This window comes from Perognathus longimembris, chromosome 24 (assembly GCF_023159225.1).
Source record: "Perognathus longimembris pacificus isolate PPM17 chromosome 24, ASM2315922v1, whole genome shotgun sequence".
NCBI lineage: Eukaryota > Metazoa > Chordata > Mammalia > Rodentia > Heteromyidae > Perognathus > Perognathus longimembris.
In genome coordinates this window covers 6,076,710-6,086,925 of record NC_063184.1, presented here as the reverse complement: position 1 = coordinate 6,086,925, position 10,216 = coordinate 6,076,710, and positions in this window count along the sequence as shown.

Here is a 10,216-nt window from a genome sequence, read left to right as displayed (position 1 = left end):
CTTTCCACCTCTTTGTTGTATTATCCTCCATATTGTTTTTATGCTCAGTACATTCTGCTCAAATGTTTGCTGAGCCTTTCCTTACTGGCATGATCTGACCTTACCATTAATACCAATGAAACAGGAATTATGTCTTCTGTTTACGCAGAAGTCCTTGATCTAGAGGGTATTGGTATGGCTAACTTGAGTCATTATACCCAACCCCAATCCAAACACTAAAGCAGAAGAATAAGGAGATTTGATTAGCTAGAACTAGACTCTGAAGTTGGACAATTAGATCAATTTCAGAGTATTTTCCTAGCATACAGGAGACCCTGAATCTGACCTCTCAGCCCTGCAAACAAACTAATAAGAAATTGAAGAACCTGAGCAGCCATTGTACCTCCATATTGTAGCTTGGGCCTGACCAGGCCCTGAAGCTTCCTGGAATAACTACAGAACATGTCAATGTGAATAGCCTGAACAAAATGCAATCTAAGATAATGAAGGTAGCCAGAGAGACTTCATTTGACCAAAGGTCAGTTAAAGTTAGAATGCTTTATCCTTGGTGACACAAAGGAAATGTATTGAAGTTTGGCCAGTGTGTTGTGTGTTTTTGAAACATGGTTAATGTGTTGTGTCCCTCATAAATGATAGTAGGCACTTCTGATAAATAAGGCCCACTCCCAGCCTGTGTGTGCTTAAGACTGTAAACCAGCCCCTATGACAAAATACAGAAGTGCAGAGATTCCAGGAAAAGTGTCAATTAATCCTTTGGGCAGTGAAACTCTCATAATGGCCCAGTAATGAAGAAAGTGTCAGTAACTTCTTTGGGAAGTGAAACTCTCATAATAACCAGGAATCAAGAAATAACAGGAAATACCTGAAGTTCCAGGTGTCCCCTCAAGTTAAGGATGACTCGGGTGACACCCTTGTGACCCAGATCATTTGTCTAAACCAATCATTTTGAACCCCATAATCTAGCAAATCACCTTCACCAGGCCTGTTCCCACCATTGATTATGCCAATCATTCTTAAGAATTATTTTATAACTTTCCCGTGATACGAAATTATTTGCTGCGAGTTGCTCTGCTATTTAATGACTTTCCCGTGGTTTGATATGATTTGTTCTGTGATGATGTGATGTATGGAATGTTCCCCCAAACCCTATAAAATCCCTGTTAGCTGAAAGGTCGGGGCTCTCGATTCAGACCCGCTGTGTAGGTGACGATCATGAGCCCAGGCTCGAGCTTGCAATAAAGACTCTTATGTGATTACATCTTCTTTCGGCTCCTTTGTGATCTTTGGGGACCACTAAATCTGGGCATAACAAAACAATGTCCTGGAACCAGGAAGACGGAGGAGGACCGGCTGAGCCCTTGCAGAGCTCCCTCCGATATCGTAGTTTTCTCACCTCATAGAAACTGTTTCTCTGAGAAAGACAGCCAAAGTAAGTTCTAACAGTACAGGGATTCTGAACAGGAAGGAAAAATCGACTTTGCTGGTCTGAAAACACAGATTTGAGCTCTGGGCGGCGTCCCGCCGCCGCGCCAGCGCAGGCTCTGGCACAGTGCCGAGCACAGCCCCCCGCACTCCGCGCAGCTAAAGCTAGAAATACTCCAGACGGCAGCCGTGCACGGAGGACCTGACATCACAGAGACAGCGTGAGTACCCCACAAAAAAATTATTCTCTCTTGTGCCCATAGTCCAGCTTCTGGAAGGCATCCCTGTCCCCACCGCCAGAGCAAAGCGCCATCTTTGCCACTGGCATAGGGTCAGACCAGACTGGAACTGAAGCGGGCCTGGGGAAAGTGAGGTCAAAAAAGCCATCTTTGAAAAGGGCAGGAGGGGCGGAATCAGTTAGAACCAGCTCCGCCCAGAAGAACACCCCCTGCCCTGGTGGGAGGCGAGTCCGGGACTTAGCCAGAGATGCCCCGCCCTGCCCGCCGGAACTTCTAAACTTAAAGCAAAAGCTGCGAGCAGCTACCAGGGGCACGGAAACAACAGACGGAGGAATAAACCGTTCCAGGGACAGCTAAACGGTCCCATCACAGAGGAAGCTAATTCCGAGCCCAAAACAGAGCTGCATTCCATAGCTACCTATGCCAAGGAGGCCGCCTCCCTCAGGCAAGCAACTCTCAGTGGAGCAAAACAGGCCAGAGGCGCCCCGCTCTGCTGAATTCACAGCCTAGTCAAGTCCAGGCATCAAAGGCAGCTGCCCCACAGCAGACAGAGGAGCCACAGTTCCTGTGACTGCTCACGTCCCCATCGACAGAGGACGCCCAAGGCCTGCCTGCAAGCTGTGTGAACCTCAGAGACCCACGATTGCACCAACAGGGGAAAAGGTCAGAACAGATCCACCCCTTGCCAACTGAAATCAAGTCAAACCAGCCAATCAGGAAAATAGACTGCAGTCCATTACAGGGAAACCAGAGACTGGTTTCTTTTTCTTTTCAAACATTTTTTTTTAACTTTTCTTTTAAATTTTCTTTTTAATTTTTTCACACCTGAAACATCATTGGCTGTTTTTTTTTTGTTTGTTTGTTTTTTGTTTGTTTTCCATTTTTACTGGTTTGTTTTATCAAGTTTTTTTGTGTTTGTTTATTTGTTTGGGTTGTTCCTTTTCTGTTATTTTCCTTTTTATTTACTTATGCTTCCTTTTTAAATAATTTTTCTCTGTTTTGTGTATCTGTCTTCCAGTATTTTTACTTCATTTCTCTCGTTGCGTCCTCTTCCTTTAAAAATTACTTTCCTATAAATAACACCTACACCCTTTTCTGCTAACTCTCCAGTGTCTGTCATTTTATCAATGTACTTTCTACTGATTCTACTCTTCTCCACATTTCCACGTCACTGAAACTAAACCAAAATCACCACCACCCCCCGCCCCAATACACTTTAATCTATTCTCTTTACTACCTCCAACTTACCCTCCTGACTTACTGCCGGGACCTCCGGGTTCCATTGACTCCTGGTTATTGGATAGAGGGTATCCCAGCTTAATACGAGTGAATCAAAGGGGTTCATAGAGAAAGCCAGTCCTAAAAGAACTTAATATAAAAACAAGAATTGCGTATAAGGTTGTAACAGTAAATAAGTAACTACTGAATACAGGGCCCAGGATCAGATGTTATATTGAAATTGTATTCTTTAGGAACACCAAATCTAACTTTATAGACAGGTATACAAGTTATCTGTATATAATTGTGAAATTGTAAGATTTACACAACAGTGCTTGGTAAGGGCTGCTTTGGGTCTTAAACAGTGCTCACAGGTGCTGGTAGACTGGCATTCCCAATTCAAATGGTCAGAAGAAACACAAGAAACATGGCAAATAATGAAGTCTTATCCCCCACTCAAAACAAGCAGGAAGCAGAGCAGTCAATCAAAAACATAGAAGAAAACCCCCAAAATGCTCTACAAAGTTTACTGATAAACATGATAAATGAAAAGTTTGAATCTCTTCAGTCAATTATGTTAGAGCGTGAGGAGGCAAAGCAAAAATTAATGGAGAATTTCATGGCATCCACAAATAGAAAGATAAGTGAGCTTCAAGAGCCAAATGAAAAGATAGCTACCCAACTTAAAGATTTGAGAGACAACACTCAAAACCAAAGTAATGAAGTTAATGAAGTAAAGAAGTCCATACAGGACCTAAGAAATGACATGGAAATCATCAGGAAAGACCAGTCAGAAGGAAAAGAGATTCAAAATCAAGTAGCTAGCCTGCAGTCACGACTAACTGAAGCAGAGGATCGAATCTCAGGAGCTGAAGATTCCTTAGATTCTATGGAGAAAGATCAAAAATCAATACAAATCCAGTCCAAGCAACAAAACAGATCGCTACAGGAGATTCAAGACACAATCAGGAAGCCCAATTTAAGGATAATAGGTATTGAGGAAAACTTGGAGAAAGAGGTTAATGGGATAGGCAACCTATTTAGCAGAATATTAGCTGAGAACTTCCCAAATATCCAGAAGGAAAGGCCTATACAGATACAAGAAGCATTTAGAACCCCAAATCGACCAGACCAGAATAGGACTTCCCACCGACACATTGTGATCAAAACAGCTTCAGCAGAGTGCAAGGAAAAAATACTCAAAGCTGTTAGGGCAAAGAAAACAATCACATATAAAGGAAAAGCAATCAGAATTACCCCAGACTTCTCAGCAGAGACCATGAAAGCAAGGAGAGCCTGGAATGAAGTATACCAAACTCTAAATAAAAACAACTACCAACCAAGAATTCTGTACCCCGCCAAACTCTCCTTCATAGCCGATGGTCAAATAAAAGTCTTCCACAATAAGGAAAAACTGAAACAATATATCTCCACCAAACCAGCTTTACACAAAATCCTTAAAGGTGTACTATACAGGGAAAATAATCAAGATCCCAACACAGACAGAGAAATGAACCCTAATTAGTAAACACTAGATCAAGAAATGGGAAGACACAGCTTTAAACAAGATAGTGATAATGAAAGGAACAAACGATCACCTCTCAATCCTAACTGTCAACATTAATGGACTTAATTCTCCAATCAAACGACATAGGCTCATAACTTGGATCAAAAATCAAGATCCATCTTTCTGCTGCCTCCAAGAGACACATCTATCCAGCAAAAGTAAACATCTTCTAAAAGTGAAAGGCTGGAAACAAATCTATCAAGCAAATGGCCCCCATAAGCAGGCTGGAGTTGCAATCCTAGTATCAGACAAAATTGACTTCAAATTAAAAAAGGTAAGAAGAGACAAAGAAGGTTACTACATACTAGTAAAAGGATCTCTCCAACAGGAAGAAATAACCATCCTAAATATCTACACGCCAAATGCAGGAGCACCCAACTTCATCAAACAAACACTACTGGCTCTAAAAACATTCATAGACCGAAACACATTGATAGTGGGGAACTTTAACACTCCACTATCACCTCTGGACAGATCAACACGCAAAAAACTGAACAAAGAAACCACAGAACTAAATAATTGCATAGACCAACTAGACTTAATCGACATCTACAGAATATTCCACCCAGCAAGGACAGAATACACATTCTTTTCGGCAGCACACGGAACATTCTCCAAAATAGATCACATCTTAGGGTACAAAGAAAATCTGTACAAATTCAGAAGTATCAAAACCATTCCCTGCATTCTTTCAGACCACAATGGAATAAAATTAGAGCTCAACTCATTCAGCCACCACAGGAAATCCCACAATTCATGGAGACTAAAGAACACACTGCTGAACCATCAGTGGATCATTGAAGAAATTAAAACAGAAATTCAAATGTTTATGGACTTCAACCAAGTTGAGGACACAAAGTACCAGCTCCTTTGGGATAGAGCAAAGGCAGTACTCAGAGGAAAATTTATATCTCTGAGTACATACATCAACAAACTGGAGAAACAGCAACTCAGTAATTTAAGGAAGCACCTTAACTTTCTGGAGAGAGAACAGCAAGCCAAACCCCAAGTCAAGAGACAGAAGCAAATAATTAAAATCAAATCAGAATTAAATCAATTAGAGACGAAAAAAACCATTGAAAGAATCAACAAAACAAAGAGTTGGTTCTTTGAAAAAATCAACAAGATAGACAGACCCCTGGCAAACCTGACCAAAGAACGAAGGCAGCACACTCAAATAAACAAGATAAGAGATGAAACAGGTAGCATCACCACAGAAATAACCGAAATTCAGAAAATAATAAGGGACTTTTTTGCAAACCTTTATGCCAACAAATTCGAGAACTTGGAAGAAATGGATGATTTCCTAGAAAAAATTGATACCCCCAAACTCAACTATGAAGACTTAAACCTTCTAAACAGACCCATATCCAGTATTGAAATAGAAACAGCAATAAATGATCTCCCATCCAAGAAAAGCCCAGGTCCAGACGGATTCACCGCAGAATTCTACAAGGCCTTCAAAACAGAACTCACACCAATATTTCTCAAACTCTTCAATGAAATTGAAAGAGAACGTACACTACCAGACTCATTTTATGAAGCCAGTATAACCCTCATCCCAAAACCAGGCAGAGACTCATCACGGAAAGAGGACTACAGACCAATCTCCCTGATGAACATAGATGCAAAAATTCTCAACAAAATTCTGGCCAATCGACTTCAACAGGTCATCAAAAAAATCATACACCACGATCAAACTGGATTCATCCCAGGGATGCAAAGTTGGTTTAATATACGCAAGTCAATTAATGTAATCCACCACATCAACCGGAGCAAGGTAAAGAACCACATGGTTTTATCGCTGGATGCAGAAAAAGCGTTCGATAAAATCCAACACCCATTTATGCTAAAAGCCCTGGAAAAACTGGGATTCCAGGGAACATTCCTGAATATAATCAAGGCAGTTTATGACAAACCAACAGCAAGCATAACTCTAAATGGTGAAAAACTAAAGCCATTCCCTTTAAAATCAGGAACAAGGCAGGGATGTCCACTCTCTCCCCTGCTCTTCAACATAGTACTAGAATTCCTAGCCAGATCAATTAGGCAAGAAGAGAATATAAAGGGGATCCAAATAGGAAAAGATGAAGTTAAACTTTCTCTGTTCGCAGATGACATGATCCTATACCTAAAGAATCCCATACACTCTACCCCTATGCTACTAGAGCTGATCCAAAACTTTGGCAAAGTTGCAGGATATAAAATAAACCTTCAAAAATCAACGGCCTTTCTCTATGCTAACAACCCGAAGACCGAGGCTGAAATCAGGAAAGCAACTCCTTTTGCAATAGCCCCCCAAAACATAAAATACCTAGGAATAACCTTAACCAAAGAAGTGAAAGACCTCTTTGAAGAGAACTTTAAAAGCTTGAAAAATGAAATTAAGTCAGATCTAAGAAAATGGAAAAACATCCCATGCTCCTGGATTGGGAGGATTAATATAATCAAAATGGCAATATTGCCAAAGGCTATCTACAAATTCAATGCAATACCCATTAATATCCCAACACCATTCTTTAATGAAATAGAGGAATCAATCCAGAAATTCATATGGAACAATAAAAGACCTAGAATAGCAAAAACACTCCTAAGCAGAAAGAACAGTGCTGGAGGAATTACAATACCCAACTTCAAGCTGTATTATAAAGCTATAGTAATAAAAACAGCTTGGTATTGGCACCGGAACAGGTCTGAAGACCAATGGAACAGAATTGAAGACCCAGAATTAAACCCACAGAACTATGCCTACTTAATCTTTGATAAAGGAGCTAAAACAATAGTATGGAAGAAAGATAGCATCTTTAACAAGTGGTGCTGGCAAAACTGGCTGAACACATGCAACAAACTAAAACTAGATCCTTATATATCACCCTGCACCAAAATCAATTCCAAATGGATTAAAGACCTTGAAATCAAAACAGGCACCCTGAAAACACTAAAGGAAAGAGTAGGAGAAACACTTGGGCTCCTTGGCACAGGACAGAACTTCCTTAACAAAGACCCTGACAGGCTACAAATCAAAGAAAGGTTGGACAAACGGGACTACATCAAACTCCAGAGCTTCTGCACGGCAAAGGACATAGCTCGCAAGATAAACAGAAAGCCCACAGACTGGGAGAAGATCTTTACCGGACATTCAACAGACAAAGGCCTCATCTCTAAAATATATGCAGAACTAAAAAAATTACCTTCTTCCAAAACAAAACCGCAAAGAACCAACAGCCCCCTCATCAAGTGGGCTAAAGACTTACAAAGAAACTTCTCTGATGAGGAAATGAGAATGGCCAATAGACATATGAAAAAATGCTCTACTTCACTGGCCATAAAGGAAATGCAAATCAAAACAACATTGAGATTCCATCTCACCCCAGCAAGAATGTCATATATCAAGAAAACTAATAATAACAATTGTTGGAGGGGATGTGGCCAAAAGGGAACCCTACTTCATTGTTGGTGGGAATGTAAACTGGTTCAGCCACTCTGGCAAGCAGTATGGAGATTCCTCAGAAGGCTAAATATAGATCTCCCTTATGACCCAGCAGTCCCACTTTTGTGTATCTATCCAAAAGACCACAAACAAAATCACAGTAATGCTACCAGCACAACAATGTTCATCGCAGCACAATTTGTCATAGCGAGAAGCTGGAACCAACCCAGATGCCCCTCCATAGATGAATGGATCAGGAAAATGTGGTACATTTACACAATGGAATTTTATGCCTCTATCAGAAAGAATGACATTGTTCCATTTGTAAGGAAATGGAAGGACTTGGAAAAAGTTATACTAAGCGAAGTGAGCCAGACCCAAAGAAACATGGACTCTATGGCCTCCCTTATTGGGAATAATTAGTACAGGTTTAGGCAAGCCATAGCAGAGCATCACAAGGCCCAATAGCTATACCCTTAGGAACACATAAGATGATGCTAAGTGAAATGAACTCCATGTTATGGAAACAAATGATATATCACAGTTGTAACTACTTTCAACGTCCTATGTGTATGTGTAGTTTCTATTATTGATGATGTTCTTGTATCACCTTCCTATGGTTGTACCTACACTATCTCTGTAATCTTATCTGAGTATATTGGAAACCGTGTTTACTGGTATTGGAAGTAGGAAATACAAAGGGAATACCAAATTTGAGAGACACAGGGTAAAAAAAGAGAAATAACTACAAAAGCAATACTTGCAAAACTGTTTGGTGTAAGTGAACTGAACACCTGGGGGGGAGGGAAAGGGGGAAAGGGAGGGGGTCATGAGGGACAAGGCAACAAACAGTACAAGAAATGTATCCAATGCCCAACGTATGATACTGTAACCTCTCTGTACATCAGTTTGATAATAAAAATTTGAGAAAAAAAAATAGTGAACCAGAAAAACAAAACAAAACAATGTCCTCTTTTGTGATGACTTAGGAGGTAGTGTTTACTCAACTGAAATCAACCACCTTGAGAAAAGGGATTCTGTTGTAAGAGTTGAGTGAAGAGAGGGGAAAAAAAGTTGGCTAAACAAAAACAAACAAACAAAAAGCTAGCAACTGGAATCTTCACTCTTGTCATTTAGAAAAATTATTATTTTATTTTACTTTTTTAAAATGAAATTTGGTCAGGCACTAGTGGCTTAGGCACTAGTGGTTTATGCTTGGAGTCCTATACAAAAGGCTGTTATGTGAGGATCAAGGTTCAAAATACTCTGGACAGAAAAGGCCATTTGATTCTGATATCCACTGAACCACCTAAAAGCTGGAAGTGGAGCTGTGGTCAAAGTAGTAGCCTTGAGGGGACAAAAGGAAAACAGCACCCAAGCCCAGAATTCAGGCTGATCAACCAGCCTTCACCCCAGACAAAAAAGATTTTGATCACATATCATTCTCCTTCAAATTTTTTAATTGTTTTAGAGTAAAACTAAAAATCTCTCAGATGGCTCAAAGGCATTCATGCCTAAAGTTTTATCTGTCTCATAAAATTGAATTGAGTCACTACCCTCCTTTCCTGCCCCCCAGCCCCAGATTTCTATTCAATCTCTTCCAAAGGTCATGTTTCCCCACAATACCGCAATGCAGGTCTTCTGTCAGGTGATTGCTTTGGATACATAGTAACACACCCGCCCCCAAATATGACAATGAGGAGAAATAAAAAGAGTACACTAGGATGAATGGCTTGAAAAACAGATCCTCCCTCGACAACTCTTTCTAAAGACCCTGAGAAATTATGATTGTTATATATGTATAAATTATCCGAGAAGCCACATATTGAAAGGTCGAATCTTAGAGTTTTAATTAGAGCATTAACAGTCTGCAGGTAACCAGTTGTTACAAAGGCCTGCAGCCCACAAATACCTTTAACACTATCAGGAAACAGGCCAGAGAGGGAAGAAAGAACAAAAACATATCAACAAACCAATCCAGCTCCAATGGAGAGCTGATTTGGGATCCTATGGTGACTGGAGACAAGCCAGGAGACAGGACACAGGACACAAACATGGAGACATGCGGCATGGCATAATGGCGTCTGAGCTGGCCTGACCCTAAATAGGGTCAGGTCACAGGAAGCTCCCAGACCCAGGTAGTTGACTGACAGGTACAGTAACCTATAGGCCAAGTGCCCACTCCTATCTCTAGGGGATCAGGAACACCCATCACCTGGAGATGGGACAACCCTTCCTATAGGAACTCAGGCACACCCATCAAGACAAGATGCCAGATAATACAACTTGCCATCTGGCCAATGATGGAACTGGCCAGATCTGACCTCCATATCAGGATAA